We start from the raw sequence: 16,748 nt of genomic DNA, 5'->3' as shown, positions 1-16,748 counted from the left end.
CCACTGTCTCTTTTCTCTCCCTCTCCAGGAAGCAAAGTAAAGACAGGTCACCGTCTTTAGTTGTCTGTGTGATCCCAATAATAATAGCGATTTCATTTGGGTAGCTTTTAATTTAAGGGTGTACACCTGAACTAGCTCACATAAGCCCCACAAACAGGTATTATCACTTCTTGTTCTTAGAACTGAGGCTCAGAGAAGGAATGACCCACCCACAAGCAGAGAGGCAGCATATGGCAAAGCAGAACACCAGCTCTGCTCTCCACCCTGCTTCTGCCCCTTGGGACTCTATGACACAGAACAATGGGGAATGAACCAAAGAAAAACAGCAGGGGTAAAGGACAGGAGAAGGAAAAATAAGGGAGAAGAAAAGAAACAAAGGAATGGGAGAGGTAGGAATTTACAAGCAAAGGAAGGAGGTATTTGAGGTTCAAGATGGGGGACAGGGTGATGATCTTAAGGAAGGGCTTAACTCTCAGGGACTCAGGACCAGCACTGGATGTGATGCTGGAGAGATAGAGAGCTCTCGAAATATCAGAGCAAAATGACGGAATCTCTCAATAATTAGGATGAACATCACCCCTTCCTCTTCTAGGGGCATGCCTGGGGTCCTTGCCCTACTGCAGGCAGCATCCTTAGTCATAAAATGTCCAATTCTTCCTTCCACTTAGAAAATAAACTTTTATAGAAACTGCCATCTCTGCCATGCCTTATAAATTTAAGAAAGGCAGACACCTGTCTTACACTTTCACGGACACTCGTGCTAACCACCAGTGGCCTTTCCCAAGGAGGGAAAAAACAGAGAGAATGTGCTGACAGCAGCACAGGTGGAAACTAAGCAAAAGATCCTGCTTCACTTGGATTGCAGACGTTGCTAAGGGTGAAATCCAGTCAACTTGGGGACAATCTTTGAAGAGCTGTCCTACCATCAAACAGGTACAAAATTCCCGATGTGTCCTTTGGGAGCTGTTAGCTGTTCCCCTTTGTCCGGCTGCGGCGATGGAATCCAAGATCTACCACTGTTTCCTGGTTGGGCATCCAATAGAGAGCCAGCCCTTCTCCTCAGCTCGAGCAGGCAGAGCCGATCCAGATGTTCAGATACCCCGAAGGCAAAGGAACCAACATGGGTGAAGAGCTGCTCTCAGAGATTCCTTTTTGGAAATGAGGGAAGGGACACAAATCTTAATCAATATATCCTACCATTTCCCGTTCATTTTCCTCCCCTAACTCCTTCCTCCATGTCAGCCCTTGTAATTACCGAATATAAGAGACCAGACACTCAGAAAGCCACGTTTGGTTATTTTTGTTCTTAGCATCTGTCTCTTATATTTAATGCAGCCTGGTTATGCAAACATGCCTTTGCCCAGATAAGCCAGCCTATTCATTTGCCAGGTGGGAAAGTTTCATTGGATGACACTTTAGATTGCTTTCTATTTTGTTCTGGAAATTGAAGGGGACTGTGTGCAGTAAGCACCCGCTGCATGCTTATTAAATGAACCAACGGCATTTCTGAACACTCGAGAAATTATAGGCATTTAAATATTTGATTTAAGATAGAAGACAAATAGCTGACTTTCCGAGTGTTTGCTATTACAAAGGATGAACTGATCCAAAGGCTGCTCAAATGAGTAAACCCCTCAAATATGTCAATTTGCAAATTTCTATTTTGTTAAAAATATATGCTGCTTTTTGTTTAGTTTGTTTTTTGTTGTTGTTGTTTTGGTTTTCTTTTTTCTTTTTTTAAGGAAAGGAACTTTCTCCCTGGATCAAGCCTAATCAACTTTCATTCTTAAATTTCACTTTGAGGGGTGCCTGGGTGGCTCAGTGGGTTAGATACCTGCCTTAGACTCAGGCCATGATCCTAGCATCCGGGGAGCAGCGACTGAGCCCCTCCTTAGGCTCTCTGCTCAGCAGGGAGTCTGCTCCCTCTGCCTGCTCTCCTGCTCTCTCTCTCTCTCCCCTTCTCAAATAAATAATAAAATAACAATCTTTTAAAAAAATGAAATTAAATTCCACTTTTAAAATCCCTGTTGTTTTCTATGGTCTTCTGATGTTTCTTAAGTCAGAAGCTTGAGTTATAAACTGGGTTTTGAGAGAAATATTGGAATTTGGCTTCTTTGCTTTTCCAAGTTTAGAAGGTTCACTGGCTTCTCTGTCACCCTAAGTTCTCTTTCAAGGTAGCTGACACCTGTGTGGTTTTTAGGTGAGTTGGGATTCTTCTGGTTGCAAGTTAGCAAAACCTCTGAGGCAGTTTAAACAGGAGAGAATTTAAATGTAGGGTGCCTTATGGTAGCCAAGGGCAGCCATGCAGCCAGGCCTCAGGATGGTCCTAGAAACTGGGCCTCGGTGGTTATCCAGAAGCTGGGTTGTCACTTGGGCCATCTTGAGGCCATAGGAGGTCGAGGACGGGTATGTAAGAAAAAAGGTATCTACTTCTGGAAGTTCGCAGCCATGCATTTTCAGTGTGCTCTCATTGTTCAAAATACGTTCCTTCTATTGAGCTAGAATCAAGAATCCTGTCATAGAATCACACAATCTCCTGTGTGGCTTCACAAGCCAGGGACATGTGGTCCAAGTTTCGGTTCTGTTTGTTACATCTCCACGGACTTGGGGCAGTCACCGGCCCTCTCTAACTCTCCAGATCCTCTTATATCGAAGGGTGGTGTAAGTAGCTTCCTGTCAGAAGTGCCGAGGGGCTGGAAACAGTGCCCACAGGGGAGAGGCTCACGATGGAGAGTTATACTTACACTCCTGGTCCTGGCTCTCCCACTTGGAGACGCTCTTCTGTCTTCTGTGTTAGAAAGTCCTTTAACAGTGAGAATCCAGGTAAATGGATCTTCCCCTCTGGCCAGCTTCTAGGGAATGAACACCAGGGCAGGGTCTGGACCTGTTGGGTCACTGAAAAGACATGACTGCCCATTGACCTGTAAGCTGGACCTGGGCACTTGGAGGCTCCCCCCACCTTCCCTGTTTTTGGAATGTGGATTCCACTGGCTTTCTGGCTCGCAGAGGCTGGGGCACATGACCTGGAGCTGGGGATGCGGTGTTGAGAACACCTGTGCGGCACACGTGACTGGACCCTATTAGGACCTCTTTACCAACTTTTAAGATCTGGTGTTAGGGCAGCTGTGGGGGTCCATCCATCTTTTCATCCTGCTGCTGCTGCAGCAGCCTCGCACCCAAGTTCTCTTGCTTATTAAACATGCCATCCACCAGCCCTGAGTGGCCTGCCTCTTTCTTTGGTCTCTCCCTGCCCTCTGCACATGGCTGAGGCTTTCAGATTACACCTGGGAAATTCCCAAGAGGATTTCAAACCAACAGGTTCTGGGGACCGGTGAGCTCCTATGCTGATGAGCTCTTCTCTTCAGATCGCAAGATGGGTGAGACCTTAAGGACTAGTCCCACCTCATACCCAGTCCTGAGGTCAGACTGAGGTGGTTGTCATCATTCCAACAGGAGATAGTTCCTTTTAGGGAGTGGGGCAGGATATCCCTGGGACCTCTCCCAGTGCCCTTCCTCAGGGATGGTTTTTAACCATGTGATAAGTTCCGTCTTTGATTTTACCCTATAGCATAGGAACCACATCTCATTGGCCTGTGATAGCCAGCAGTTGGTTAAATAATGATGGCCTCGTGCTCCCGAACACACAAGGAGCAGGACCTGGAAGACAGCATACTCGCAGGTTCCGGGTTTTAGCATGTGGCCATCTTGGGCAGGAGGGACCATTATTTATCTACTTAAAGAGAGGGGTCAAGGCTGAAGCTGAGGCTTTGGCCTGCGTAGCCTTAGGGAAGGAGCCACCTCTGACCTAGATAAGACTTGGAGAGGAGCAGGTTGGGAGCGAGGATTAACGGGAGCTCACTCTGGGGTAGTTAAGGCTGGAAAGACCACTTAGGACTGCAAATGGGGCCCTCCTGGAGGCAGTTGAGTAGAGTATCTGGAGTTTCCCGGGAAAAGGCTGGAGGTATACGGCGGGAGATGCAGCTCTGGATAGAAAGCAAAGGCATGAGGCCATCAAGAGCCCCTTTGGAGTGAGGAGAGGGGCTTGAGCTCCGATATTAGTCAGCAGTGGAGCCTGGGAAGGTGGGCTGAGAGGCCAGGGAACCACTGGGCCGGTGCCGTGTCCTAGAAACCAGAGACGGAGGCTTCATGGAGGACAGAGTCTTCTCTGTCCAGTGCTGCCAGAAGGTTGGCTTTGAGGAGATTGGGAAACTGAGTTTGGGATTTCACACTTTGGAAGTCATCGTTGGTCCTGGCAAGAGAAATTTTGGAGAAATGGCGGGAGATCGATGCCCAGCTGGGGGAAGAATTGAATTCAATGAGCCTCAGACGGGGACAGAGGAGTGGGAAGAATGACATCAGAGTAAGGGAAGGGCTTGGCTTGTATTATAGATGGGAGGAGAGGCACCAGGTTTGCGTGCTAATGGAGATAACTCAGCAGACAAAGCTTGAGGACTGGGCGGGGCAAGGGGATTTCTGGAGCTCTCGGTGCCTGGGAAGAAAGAGGAGAGGCAGGTCCAGAGGGAAGAATGGAATCCATTTATTATTTATTTTATTTATTTATTTTTAAAGATTTTACTTACTTATTTGACAGACACGGAGAGAGAGGGAACACAAGCACGGGGAGCAGGAGAGGAAGAAGCAGGCTTCCTGCTGAGAAGGGAGCCCGATGGGGGCCTCGACCCCAAGACCCTGGGATCATGACCTGAGCTGAAGGCAGCCGCCTAACGACTGAGCCATCCAGGCACTCTGGAATCCATTTACTGACCCAGAGAGCAGCTAGCAAGCTCAGCACAGGTGCTGGGAGGGCTGGGGAAAGTTCCTTGTGGTTGCTCGGGTCTTCTCAGTGAAATAAGAAGTGGTACCACCACCTGAGGGTAAGGATGAGGAACACAGCACGGGGAGTTTAAGGCGAGAGAAGAAGATGTAAAGTCGTCTTCCAGGAATGCGGGAGAGTGCGTACACTGGGGAAAGGCAGGAGGATTACAAATGTAGTACGAGTATAATATACGCACACATTATGTAAACATATGCACATTATTATAATATATACATATGCATCAGTAGATGTAAGTAAGCATATTTAATATAGTATGTATAACTTAACATACTGCAAAATAATTACAATCAGTATCTAATATACATGTAATATGATATATTAATATATGTTCATTCATCATCTATGAATTGGAAATATATGCCGATAATGTATGTAATGACATATTAATCAACTATATTATATGTAATTAAATATATTTATTTATAAATTATGTCTCCTTCACTATTCATAGTACAGTGATGCTTATTATAAAACATACATAAAAATAGATATATTAAAAGTATAGGAAAAGAGAAGGGAATACAAATTTAAATGTTTGTTTTATTTTTTAAAAGTAATCTCTACATCCACTGTGGGGCTTGAACTCACAACCCCAAGATAATAGTCGAATGCTCCACTGCCTGAGATAGTCAGGCACTCTGAATGTTTATGTTTTTACCCTCCTCTTTTCTAGCTTGGAAGACCAAAAAGGCAAAGTCTTAACAACCATCAAAAATACCCTGTTTTCTCAAAAATCTTTTGTACCTCTCAGTTCCTTATTAATGATGTCTTATTGAGAGTGATGTGATTAAATGTGTGTCATCCTTTTGGGAAATCATAATGAGCCACATGGTAGGTGTTCCATACTCCGCTTCCTAAATCAGAATATTCATTTTCCAACCCCATCTGCCGAACATGCCAGGGGCTGTTATTATTTATTGCTATGATTATGTGATGCAGTTAGTAAATGTCCATGCTCCTTGATGTCAGAGAGTAGTTCTTGCAAATTAATTGGAAGTTATTCATTTCTATATGTTTCACAAATGGGTTTTAAAATGCACAGAATCCCTTGGAAGCTTTTTAACAGGTTAGGAAATGGTGTTTCCAAGTTTTCAAGTGTGAGATACGAGAGCTCTGATAGTTGTCACACGTCATTTGTTGGCAGTAAAAACACTAATGATAGAAAGCTTTCCAAACTCCTGTTTTCAGAACGTTCCCCTCGTAGTACATGTTTCTGGCAGGAAAGTGGTTATTTTCTCATTTGCTGTTAAATGCCACGTTGACCCGGAAGGGCCAGGTCAGGTTTATTCCTTTATCCTGACCTCCTGCATTGCTGGAGGGCCGTGGTCCCTTTCTCTCTGCCCACCCCTGCTTGCTTCCCTGGAAATCTCTTCACACCATCGTCCAGCAGGCATCTGTGGAAGGCACTTGTCCATTTTCAGGAGGATGAGTTTGATTAAAAACTAGATAATGTCATCTGCAAATTCTCTTAATGGGGATTTGGGACCTGAGGTAACAGCAAAATTTGGAAAGCAAAGAAGGTGTGAAGAGCTGGGTTGACCCACGCCACCTGGAGCTCCAGCTGTCCCTTCAGGGTGCTGAGAGCATCCCATGACACCTGCCAGTCTGGCCCCTGCAGTGAGGTCGGGTACCAGGGTTAGCCCGCAGGGCGAAGCAGCAGAGCATTCCTTTATCCCTCCTCCCTTCCTTCCTATGCTCCTCCCTTCCGTCTTCCCTCCCGTCTTTCCTCTTTTCTTTTCTTTTTCCTTTTCTTTCGCTTCTCCTTCCTTCCTTCCTTCCTTCCTTCCTTCCTTTCCTTCCTTCCTTTTCTTTCTCTTCATTTTCTTTTCTTTTAGTTAGAAACCAATATAAACAAAAGTCCTAGGATTTTTCATTCATCCCCGTAAGTGACCTTGACCTAGTATAGGGCAAATGAGCAGAATGCACAAAACTCCATCAGGGACAGCTTCTTGCACCTGGACTGTCTCGCTCTGACCTGAGACTGTGATTTCCGGCTGTCGGGCGCCTGGGGCTCGAGCGAGCTCTGCCCCTTCCACCTTCTCAGCTCATCACTGGCCTCTGAAATACAGGCTAATTCCCAAAGAACACTTTGGAAGGCCAAAATGGAAGTCTTCATGTTTCCCATCAAACCTGCTCATCCCTCTCTGTTCTGTTTTAATTTGTACTCTGTAATCTGCCCGGCCACCGGGAAGAAACCAGGAGCTCTGCAAACTGCTCCCTTTACCTGACATCCCTCTCCCCTGTTCCCTACTCCAGGCGACCATCACTATATCCTGCCCACGCTTCCTAGGGAATAACATGGGCTGAAGTTACCCCATTGTCTTGATCTCCATCTCTACCTCGAGTCTCCTAGCTCAGGACCACAGCTGGGTCCCCGATGCTGTGTAGCAGAACCAAGGACTCGGGAGCCTTCTTCCATTCACAGTTGAGTTAATCATCAGGAACTTCCAAGGAACAGCATCCAAATAAGGGTCATCAAATTTCCTCTCTTTTCCACCGTCCCCTCGAATGAGATGTGTCCCTACACAGTCCCCTATACACAATTGCCTTCTTTATCACTTTATCAAATATAATGACTGTACTGCCTTCTAACATGTCATTGTCTTGCTTCTGCGTTGCACCGCCAGCCGCCTGAGAGCAGGGAGAGTGGGGGTTCTCCTTGTCTGCGGCGTGACGCATGGCACACAGGTAGTCAACATTCAGTCCTCACAGCAGCAGCCCGGCAGTGTCTGTGGATCCCAGCCCCAAGCACGGGATGACCGGCTGCTGTGGGGATGAATGGGTGATTGACAATATCCCCTTGACGATGGGCAGAGCGCAGCTTTTATCCGAGTTTCCATTGAGGCAAGCTGGGGAAAGAGACCCAAAGCCTCGTTGAGTACACGAAAGCCATTCTGTGAGGAAGCCGGCCTGGCAGCCCCGATCTGGCTTGGGTTGGAGCCCGCTGTTTAGCTTATAGAATAAGCTGTTCCACGGTAAAGGGGGCCTGTGTGTATTTCACGCTACCCATTGGCCTGTCCTCCTGCCTTACGGGTGACTACACAGATGTGACAGGGGGAGGGGCCGGTCTGCATTTTCGCTTTTAACTGAAGTGTAATGAACACACGGCAGTTTCAGGCAGTTTCGGGCAGACGACATAACGATTCGACAGTTCCATACGTTACTCAGCACTCATCCTGGGGCAAGTATATTTTTAAAACCACTTTACTGGGGGCACCTGGGTGGCTTCATTGGTTACGCGTATGGCTCTTGGTTCCGGCTCAGGTCCTGATCTCCGGGTCCTGGGATGCAGACCCACGTCGGGCTCTGTGCTCCGAGGGGAGCCTGCTGGAGATTCTCCCCCCACCCATGCTCCCCTTCTGCTCCTCCCTGCACACACACACTCTCTCTCTAAAATACATAATCTTGATAAAATAGGACCACCTTATTGAGGTATATAACAGGCGTGCTCTAAACTAAACAGATTTAAGCAATACAGCTGGTAAGTTTGACACACATGAAGCCATCACCAACCACAGTCAAGAGAGGGAATGTACCCATGCCTGCTGAGTTTTCCCAAGTTTCCTTTCCACGGCACTCCTAAGTCCCCCCTGATCTGCCTCCTGGCACTGTGTTTAATCTTTCAGAGCTTCCTTGTTCTGTCTTCTCTTTACATACCTTCCTTGCACTTAAATTATTGCTTTATTACCTGACCTCCCTCTAGAGTTTTAGTTCTATTAAAAAAACGCATTGGTCTGCTGAGTTTCCTCTGTAGCCTCCAAAGCAGTTTTCCAGTGATGGTTTATCTTGCTTGTTCTCTACATTAGGTAAGTGGTGAGCCTGACTTCCCAAAGAAAGAAGGACCAGGTGGCCAGCATGCGTTTCCTCTGCTGTCGAATGAGACATTTCCCTAGGGCCTCTCATCTAGGGGGGATGCGGTGTGGCAGCTCTCTGCAAGAAAGGACAGCGGCTCTGGTCAAGGTAACCGGTGGTCGGTGCCAGAGCCTCAAGCCAGCTAACAGCCTATGAACCTCCAAATGCCAGAGGGAAGGGCTTCCCTTGGGATGCCAGTATTGATGAGTATAGACTTAGCTTCCCTCAGTTTGTTCCATTTATTGGTAGCGGCATGTGGATTTTTGCTGTGTTCTGTGTGCTGTGTGTATCTGTGCCTGAGCGCATGTGTGTGCGTTTGTATGTGGATACGAGCATGTGCGTTTGTATGTAGATAGCCATGAGCATTTGTGAGCATGTAAACGTGTAATATGCATGTTTGTGCGTGTCTGTGCGTGCCTGCATGTCTGTGCACGCACACACGCATGGCATCTCTGTGTTTGTGCGGGGAATGTGTGCCTAGGCTCACGTGTGTGTATGAGCGGGTATGTATGCACACATGCACGGGTGTGTGTCAGGTGCGCGTGCACATGTGTACATGCCTCCGTGCATGGACTGGGGTGGCTGCTCCCAATACAGAGGCTTCAAGCAGTCCCTGTGTCCACCGTCGTTGTCTGCTGGTCCTGGTCCCAGGGCTGCTCTCTGTTCTCTCAGCTACATGGCTCCCTGGAGCTTTGCAGCTCCCTCAAAGCCTGCATTGCATTTGGTGTGTGGGTTTCTTACTTTTACTAAGTCGGGTGGAAGGGGGACAGGCTGAGCCCCGCTGTAGGCGTGCCAAGGGGGCCTCCTGTCTCTCACCCCCAACTACTCTTCAGGGCCCATCTGGGTGTTTCTGACTCACTTGCGAGACCAAGGCCGTTTCTCTACAATGTGGAATCACTGTCACCACCTTATTTTATTTTAAAAAAAAAGGTTTTCTTCTACTAAACCCACTTCACCTGAGTATTTGAAATTAGTGTTGGTCAGAAGAAGATCACAGGCTATTTTTACTCAGAATGTAGAACTCTGCTTAGTGTGTTAAAGGCAGATCCATTTCCCCATCAGTGAAGTGCGCAGGCATGGGAGGGCATGTAAGTTTGGGGTGGGGGTTGGGCTCCTTTTACCCACTGGGAGCCCCCTGGACTCCAGTGACACCTCATGTCTATTTCCGGAAGGACCACGATCATGGTTAGAAAACAGCAAGGGCCCCAGTGTTGGAGATGGTGTTCAGTTGAAAATGTCCAACCATTCCTTACTGTCAGCCAACCCTCTTGATAAAGCTCACCCAATAAAAACATAGCCTTACCATACAATCCGCTAATTGTGCTCCTTACTATTACGTGAGTTGAAAACTTACGTCCACATGAACACCTGCACATGAGTGTTTATAGCATTTTTACTCAAATTACCAAAAATTAGAAGCCAACGAAATGCCCTTGAGCAGGTGAACGGATAAACGGTGGTACAGTCAGCTAATGGAACGTTATTCAGGGCTAAAAAGAGGTTCCCAGCCACAAAAAGAGAGGGAGGAATCTAAGATGTGCATTGCTAAGAGAAGGAAGCCAGTCTGAAAAGGCCGCATACCCTATGATTCCAACTACGTGACGTTCTGGAAAAGGCAAAACCACAGAGACAGTAAATGGATTTGTGGTTCCCAGGGCTTGGGCGGGGGCATCGGGGAGGAAAGAATAGGTGTTACAGGGAAATTTTAGGGCGGTGAAAATACTCTGCATGACATTATAACGATAGATACGTAGCATTATACATTTGTCCAAACCTATAGGACATACACCACCAGGAAGGAAACCCAAGGTAGCCCATGGACTTCAGTTAATAACAATGTATCAGTCTTGCCTCCTCAATAACAGAGATGTACCTCCCCAGGGCAAGACATCAGCAACAAGGGAAAGGGTGTGCTGTGTGTGGAGTGAAGTGATAGATGAGAAGCCCCTGTAGTTTGGCTCAATTTTTCCTACTCTAGAACAGAACCTATTAATTAAAAACAACAACAACAACAACAACAACAACAACAACAACAACAACAACTGTCTAATTAATATGGCCACAAAACACCTGATGGAAAGCAAAAAACGTGAAGTCATCTTGCCAGAACAAACTAGTCGCAAATTGTACCTGTCCAGGGTGACATTGGTGAAGACGTGTCAATAAAACGGAGAGCGTGAAGTCACCCCACTGTTGGGGACAGTCCTTGCAAATGGCCGGGTGAGGAGAGCAAGGCATGGCAATACTGCCACCTCGTGGTCGAAGGCAGACTTGCAAGAGAGTCGCTTGGCGTGTCCCATTTTCTGTGATGTTATCACTATATCTACATCTTTTTATAAAGCCCGGAGAAAGAACAGGGGAAGGAGGGAGATAAGTGGGAGGCATAAGGAGATCTTGGCTGTCCACGGGCCATGTCCCTAACATTTTCCATCTGACAGACAGGCAGAAGGGTCAGATGGCGAGAGCCCAGAAGGCTGCTATACAGGTTAGGTACGGAAGGATCTTGAAACATCTGATTGCTTAAAAATATCTCTGTCATGTAATACTGCCCATACACACTGCTTGATGTTGATTCCCACCATACACGATCAGCCAAAGTGGAGGGACCCCCTCGTTCAATGAGGCTCTAGCGGGGGCTTCCTCTGGACTGAGCATCCCTCATAGGGAGGGGATGTTATGTCCAGATGTCTGCCCTGTCTTCTGGAAATATGAGCAGACTTCTAGCCCCTTTTTCTGAATGCAAAGAGATGGACCCCTTGACTAGGAAAGGGGGCAAGAATGCACACTTTGGAGGGTAACTCTGGAGCTGGAGGAGGGGGAGCTCTGGAGCGGGACGGTATGTTTAGAGGGACACCAACAGCCAGTTGTGTAGGGGAGACCCATGGGGCAAGAGGCATGGAGGCGGGGAGGCAGTGAGAATGAGAGTGAGCCTCTCTATGGCTGTGCTTCAGGTCTTAAAACTTAGCTGGTTAGTGGGTGGCCGATGGTGGGCGGCTTTGCCCCGACAGAGGAATGTCTCTTTTATGAAGGGTCTCTAAGTGGCATTCCAGCCCCACGGCTCTTGCCCAGGTTGGCCTGTGTATCAGTTTCTGAGGGCTGAGGAAGCAAAGCACCACGCGCCGGGAGGCTTAAAACAAGGGCATTGAGCTTCCTCAAGGTCCCGGAGGCCAGAAATCAAGGTGTCAGCAAGGGGATGCTAGCTCCAAAGCTCCAGGGGACGGTCCTTCCTCACCCCGTCCAGCTTTGGAGGGCTCCTGCTCCTCCTCAGGCTGTAGCTGCATCGCTTGGCCTCTGCCTCCACGGTCACAGGGCCTCCCTCCTGGCCTCTCTGACACCCAATCCCCCTCTCCTATAGGGATGCCATCCCTGGATTCCAGGCAGCCCCCATCCCCCATCCAAGGTGACCACCTATGAACTCAATCCCACCTGCAAAGACCCTGTTTCCAAATAAGGTCACATTCACAGGTGCTGAGAGTCAAGCCCTCAACATACCTTTTCGGGGTCACTTTCAAACCACAGCATCCCTCCTGAGTTGCTCTGCAGAATCATCCAGCGAGAACTGCGTTCTTTCCCTGGGGAGCCAGAGCTGCTCTGGTCTGGGGTGTTAGGAAAACACAGTGGTTCCGTGTTGGTGTTTCTGGTCCTTTGGTGTGTCCGTGACTTTGGGTTCCTCTGAGGCAAGGGCAAACTCCACTCAGGTGTTTCTGCCCCAGGAAAGGGCCAGCTGTTGCAAGTCTCCAACCAGCTAGCCTGATACGTCGTTGATAATCAGAATGATTCCTACAAAAAGAAAAATCCACAAATGGTGTCATTCTGCTCCCAAATGTTGAATGCATTACATCAGGAAGAAAGGGGCTGTGATCCCAACCCCCCTCCCCCCGGAAGTAGTTGGTTGGTAACAAATTTGAACACGTTCTCCCCACTGGAATGGGAGCAGGTACTGGATGGTGGTCAGATCGCTTCTGGGGCCTCTGCCTCTCACAAGTTTTCATCCTACATGAGCTCGAAGCAAGCAAACAAAAGATTTCTAGCTAAAACCAGGCCCTGCCCATCAGCCTATCCCCCTCTGCTGCTTTGCTTTCTCCATGAAGCTTATCATTATCCTAGGCAGTTGGTTTTTTATACTATTATCAAGATTTTTGATTATTTTGTTACGCTCCTGCATTAGCTGGTTATGGCTGCTGTTAAAAAAAAAAATCACTGTAAACATAGTGGCTTAAACCAATACAGATATATTGTCCTATAGTTCCAGGGGTCAATGCCACGGTGGGTATTACTGGTTCCACTAAAATCAAGGGTGTCTGCGGGGCAGGGCTGTGTCTCTTCCTGGGGGCAGCACCAGCTTTCCTGCCTTCCTGGCTTCTAGAAGCTGCCCTCAGTTTTGGCTTGTGGTCCCTTTCCATCCTCAAAGCCCCCTGAGATCACTCCACCACCCTGGCTTCCGTCATTCTGTCTCTTCGTCTTCCCCAGTGACTCTGCTGCCTCCCCTCTTCCATCTTTACGGAACACGTGGGGTGACACTGACCTACGCACTTAGTTCGATATCATCTCTTTATTCTAAAGTCAGCTGATTGGCGACTTTCACTTCATCGGCAACCTCCATTCCCCTTCATCATATAACATCTTCACAGATGCCAGGACTTAGGGTGTGACCCTCTTAGGGGGGCTTTATTCTGCTCCCTGCAGTCTCCTGCCCCCACATGAAGGTTTCATGAAAGCGGGGATTTTTGTCTATATTCTTGTAAAAACACAGATGTGATGACATCACCTTCATACTTTTCCTCCTTCACTATCTCCCATGGTCTACCTATAGGATCAAGCATCCTTGCCAGCAGGAGTCTGCCCATGGTCCCCCCATCATGGGTCCTGAAGATAAGGATCTGAGACAAAGGAAGTGATCCTGGGAAACTCTGAAGGAAGTGGGGAAGGGAGTGCATCGGTGGGCAGGTGACCAAGGCCAGCTTGGTGGCTCCTTGTGCGCAAGTGTGGAGAACACCCCTCCGTTGTCCACCCAAAGAGCCTGGGAGCTGGGGTGTGAGTCTTCCATCGGCCAGCAAGGACAGTTGCTGGAGGTGTTGACTCCCTAGCACTTGTGGCTGGGAAGTCTTCAGGGGGTATCTCAGATGCATGTGGTGGGACGTTGATGGCTTGTGAGCATGGAGGAGATTGGACGGGGTGCCTGCTACAGCCTTATGTCCCCAAGGGTGCCCGGCAGGTCTGAAGACACCTACTTGTGTGAGACAGGGCTGCTTTACACCAAGACGGCGGGAGTTCTGTGCAAATTTTAAGTTTCCTGAAGGTCCTTGGATGACCAGCTTGTGCCAGTTTGCCCAGGATTTTCCTGGTTTTTGCATTGAACCTCCCCTCCACTCCCCACCCCCCAATCGCCCCATGTACCTACTCCAGGGAAAACCCAGACAGATGGGGCACCGTCTCTGGTTACTACTCTTGGACAAGGTCATGCTGAGATGAGCAAGTTAGTGATTCAGAAGGTGCTGTTTATATATGCAACTCTCCTGGAGGCACCCAGAGCTAGCTTGTCTACACTGTTTATGCATGTAGAGATCCGTGGGGGTACATCGGCTTCACCCAGTTCCACAGCCCCCTTGACATACAGATAGAGCACACACATCTTGGCGGTTCAGAATTTGAAGACCTGGGCATCCCGTGCGACTGAGAAAGGGCAGTGGAGGCCTATGCCTGCAAGTTTGGGGACCTCTCCATGGTTGTTCCCTTTTCTCTTCTTACTGTGCCCCATCTCTACCTTTGTCAAAGTCGCTTGTGCTCCAGTGAGGACTTGCCATGGCTGGATCCTGGGTCAAGGGTGCAGTGCTCTCTAGGCTGACCACTTGTCTTTCTCCTCAGTCTCCTCAAATGTCTTAGAGATAGGACATTTCTAGTCCTTTTGAACACGCCAGGGTCTGTCTTCCTTCTGGAACTTTCCATGTATTGTTCCCTCGGATTCCTAACTGCCTTTGTTGACTCCCCAAGGCTTATCAGGGTGCCCCCTCTGTGCTCTCAAAGTCCTTGGTTCTTGCCCCTTGGCACCCAACACATTGTATTATACTTGGCCTGTTCTCTTGCCCAAACCCCTGCTGAACTGTCTTAGCCTGCTCGGACGTCTGTAACTAAATACCATAGACTGAGCTGCCTGAACAGCAGAAATGGATCCTCTCACAGCTCTGGAGGCTAAAAGTCTCAGCTCAAGGTGTCAACATGGGTTCTGTTCCCAGTGGGGGCTCTTCCTCTGGCTTGCAGATGGCCACCTTCTTTTTGTGTCTCTGCATGGCTTTTCCTCTGTGTGTCTGCATGGAGAAAGAGAGAGAGAGAGGTATCTAACTCTTCCTTTTTATAGAAGATCACCAGTCCTATCAGATTAGGACTCTACTCTTAGGATAGCTTTTTGCTTTAAATATCTTCTAGAAGCTCTGTCTAGAAGCAAACACAGTCACCGTAAGAGGAAAGGCTTCCACATATGAATTTGGGTGGGGGTGGGGGCACAATTTAGTCCAGAGAAAAGCCCGCGAGCTCCTTGGGGTCAGGGACTCTACTTCACTCCCCACTGAGCTCTTGGTACAATAAGTGGCAGTAATTATTCCCTGAATAAACAAACATACGAATGGAACAATAAAGATATCATTGTATCTTCCAACACCTCTGTGAGGGGACATGCCTGTTATGATCAATCCCATTCATTCATTCCAACCTCCTTCTACTGGGTTTTCCTTTACTGCAGAGACTGGAGAAGCAGAAACCTCATTTCCCAGCCTGCCTTGCAAACAGGGTGCCATACGTGATTTGGGAGCTGCGGGCTGAGGCGGTGAAGAGGGAGTTTGCAGGATTCTGTGCACAGAGAGATAGCAGTTGGGGGCATCTTTTTTTTCTCTCTCTCATACAGATTTAGCAGGTTTGAAGAGCCGCTGAAGGTGTCCCGCCATTGGAAGCAAAGGCAAAGCTTCTGTCCCTGGAGACTCCAAGGCTGTGTGGCTTCCTGCTTCCAGAATTTGCCATGGAGTTAGTTAGAAGCTCCTCTGGTGGGTCCGTTCTGGGGTACTGGCCTGTGAGTCATTCCTGGAAGCCTTCTTTGCAGCCTGCATTTTCAGCCCTTCTGAAGATTTTATAACCACATACATGTTATTAAATGCATTTCTGCTTAAAATAGCTAGACTGGTTTCTAGAACCTCAGGTTGACGCTGCCTGACACGGATGGCAGCTCTCACATACTCATGGCACAGGTGAGACCTGAGAAGACCAACAGCTACCCAAGGTCGTTGAGGTCCTAAGTGCCTGGCCCAGTGAAGACTAGGCAGGCAGGGAGTGTGTTTCACAAAGTGGTATGGTCCTGCAGACAGCGATGACGGACGGCAAGATGAGGAAGACAGCTCAGTGAAGGGATGGCAGGAGTACGGGATGAGAAAATCTCAGGGAATAGACAACCACAGGTTCCCCTTAGCAAACTGACCATTGAGGGATAGAGTGCAAGGCACGGTGGTGTCACAGGTGTGAGGCTCCGAAGGAAGCCTGGGGTACACTTGCATCCTGCTGGGCCAGGTGGATGCCTCAGGTTTCAGGGAGAAGCCTGGTGCTCTTGGCTCTGGGACTCAGATGGAATGTTGCTGCGAAGATGTTTTTCTGTTTCTGAGGTCCGCAGAAGCTGGTGGATAGGGATGTGGTGACTCTGCTGGAATCTGGTCCGGCAACCCTGTTTCAGACACACAGCTTAGAAATTTCCTGAGTCCTGCCGTTGTGCTGGAGAGCACCAACCCCTCCCCAGATTTTGGAGGAATTCATAGTGCTAGGTGCACAGGTTCAAGGACATGGAGAATGGATTCTAAAGCAGAAAGTTCAGATCCGCCAGCATCAACCAGGAACTGATGTAGTAAGTCACCACACCTGAGAACAGTTGGATTTGATTGTTTCCCTGACGGTGAAGTTCAGGAGTTTTCTCACCTCCGATGGTCCCAAGCCAGATACCTTTCACTTGCATCTGCAACGAGACTCAAATGGCCCTGTGTCTAAAGAAGGAAGAGAATTCCACGGTGTATCCATTGTTGGAGAA

Source organism: Mustela putorius, unplaced genomic scaffold, assembly GCF_011764305.1.
Source record: "Mustela putorius furo isolate JIRA1106 unplaced genomic scaffold, ASM1176430v1.1 tig00000765_pilon_pilon_pilon, whole genome shotgun sequence".
Taxonomy (NCBI): Eukaryota; Metazoa; Chordata; class Mammalia; order Carnivora; family Mustelidae; genus Mustela; species Mustela putorius.
This window is presented reverse-complemented; position numbering follows the sequence as displayed.